Source organism: Nothoprocta perdicaria, unplaced genomic scaffold (assembly GCF_003342845.1).
Source record: "Nothoprocta perdicaria isolate Ctin4 unplaced genomic scaffold, notPer1 scaffold_39, whole genome shotgun sequence".
NCBI classification, from domain to species: domain Eukaryota; kingdom Metazoa; phylum Chordata; class Aves; order Tinamiformes; family Tinamidae; genus Nothoprocta; species Nothoprocta perdicaria.
The window spans coordinates 2,960,150-2,963,068 of NW_020455632.1; positions in this window are offsets into that span (position 1 = coordinate 2,960,150).

The following is a 2,919-nucleotide window of genomic DNA, read 5'->3' on the forward strand; positions in this document are numbered from 1 at the left end:
AGGAAAACCTGCACTAATTTGCTGAACCCGAAGATGACGACTGTCTTATGTTTTGTTTAGTTTTCTTCTTATTTTTAGTGACTTTTACCAAAGAGGAGTCTTGAAATTATTATTTCTGCCTATAAGGGCCATAGAAAAGGTCTTTCATATCTTCACCAAGAAAGAAAGAAATCTATTTATGTAATTTTTATTTATTTTTTTCTTACCCCCGAGGCTCTTTTTTTTTTTTTTTTTTTTTTTTAAATCCTACCTTCAGAGGGCTGGTGACCCTAACCGGAGGTTGTGATAACAACCTTCTAGCAGAAGTCTGATAAGCCTGTGAAGTCATCACCATTTGTCTAATCATTTCCAATGCCATATCATATACCGAAAGCATTTGCAAGCCTAGGACAAAATCTCACCCCCGTATTTCAAGCATTTCAGAGAGACACATCAGTGTAGAAGCGGGGAAAGAGGTTCCCAATTTAAAAAAAATATATATAAAATATTTGTACTGCCTAAGTTTTCAATTTAAACTATTTTTACCAGTTTGTACAACCCTAAGCAGGCTTATGTCATACACACATGACACAAGACTTTCTCTTTAAATTCACATCATCTAGTGACGCTGGGTTTGGTGTAGTGCTCATCAAACATGAGCAAGAGCTGACGTCCTCTCTTCTATAATTAAGAAGTGGAAACATTACACATGAGCTAAATAATTGTTTGCAGTAAGATCACTGTCCTTCATATAATCAGCGCAGTTTCCCTTACACTGCTTTCCTTAAGGCACAGATAAAATGATCCCATTTCAGATTTTAAAAGACAGTTTATTTTTTGTGTTTTATTCAGTCTCTTCAGCAGAAAATATTCAGTTTGGAAAGAACTGGGAATTATGACATAAACATAAGCAGACAGAAAACAACTTAGATATCCGTGGAGCAATAACTTAATCTCTTGTTCCTTAGCTTCTCTTACAAGGAGGTGGAGGACTAATAAATCTTTATGTCATTTAAGAAAATTGAAAGGGTGAAATTCAGCTCAGATCACTAAACTGCAATCACATAACCCTGAGGCATCAAGTTTAAGTGACTCATTAAATTTAGAGTAGGCTAGATACAAAAAAATAACACAAACCAATAAAATAATTTCTAGGTAATTAAGACATTTATAATCTGGTTTAATTTCAGCAAGAACTAACACCCCTAAGGGACATATAGTGAATATTCTTAGACAAAATGAGAAAGTGAATATCTTATGAGTCTCTATGAAATCTCTTTATACTTTAGAATTCAGGAGAGTTTGTGTTATGAATATTTAATGTACAGCATTAAAATCTGAACCAGCTGTCTAGGCTCCCTTTATATTCATTGGAAAGAAGTAGGTTTGTTCAAAGCAGTGAAACATCAGGTGCCTTGCTGTCAGATCATCTGGTGTAGAGTCTTCCTGTACAAACCTAGGAAGATTCAATTGATTAAAAATTAAATACTCATGCATCACAACAAAACATAGCAAAATACCTTCCCAGGTTAAAGTGGAATAGATTTCATTAAAAAAAAAAAAAAAAGCGGGGGAGTGGAATTCCTTGCTTTGCTTTATTTCTTTTTCTATTCGTAGCAGTCTGGTAAGGGCATCCATTGGGTTGTTGATACACCTTCAATTCCCTTATTCACACAAAATGCTACAAATTCAAATCACCACTATTCAGATGAGTCAACAGGCTTAAGTGCATCTGCTTGAATTGTTTAAGCTGCAGCTATTCTGTTCACCATGAGGAAGAGGGTCATCTGAAGGGTCATTCTTATTTGAAGTTCCTTTAATAGTTCAGAATATTCTGTGGCCTACTGTGAATATCTAATTTGATGTCTAATTAACTGCCAGTCACAGTTATCTGAATGAGCTCTAGCTCTATTTGCAATTTAGGAAATACCAACTTCTCTTTAGAAAACCACTTGCATTCATGGCACTGAGGAAACTAAAAAGACAGGAAGAACAAAAAACTTGAGGAAGACCGAGAAAATGATAAAAAGAACAAGGGAAAAAGAAAAGAAATAAAGAAAATTTGAAATAACACCTCTAGTAAATCTTGTCCTGATAGAAGAGGTGCAGTAGGGAAGAATGGATTTTGCAGAAATTAACAAAAAAGTAAAAACACTTGTTCTCTATAGCAGTTCATCTCGTTATGGACACAGTGCAGCCTCTGCCATACCACACAGGCTTCTAAAAGCAGTCTATAATTGTGCATGGGTTAATTTTTCATGTACCTACTCTCATTTTTCAAGATGCTGTGCACCATCTCCTTAAGTGACTTTTTGCATACTCTTCAACTGTGGAAGCAAGGAGCAGTCTGCTGCCTTTAGCTGGGCTAATTTGACCATATTCTCAGTTTATTAAATGTAAATGTCTTGAAAGAAAAGAATGTCCAGAGACTTCAGTAATGGTTGCAATGCATTTGTACAGTGACAACAGTGAGTAAAGGAAGAACTGTTAGGAGGCATTTACTTAGCTAATTTTTCTAGGACACAAAACATCCTGGTCCTCTTCCATGGAACATACTGGTGATTCCATGTGATGCAACAGATGGCAAGTCCAAGGCAGCTGTAATGAAACCTGCCATGGCGTCCCTCAAATTTTGTCACATCAGGCTCTTCCTTTTCTAGTAAAATAAATTTTACCAATTGCCATGTCCTAGCAAACTTTTGCTTATCAAAATATGTATTTTTTTATACTTCCCTTATCTGTTAGCTCAAAGGGTTTATTTAAAGTTTCTTTACTGTCATCTTCCTTCTTTTTATCCCAAGCACTTTGCTCCTTGACCCCTTCCTCAATTACACTGAACTCAATTTGGCCTATATCTGTATGGCACTGCGGTGCAGAGAGATGATCTTGAACCTGGTAACAGGGATTCTGCTATAAATCACAGGCACAGCAGGGCAGAGC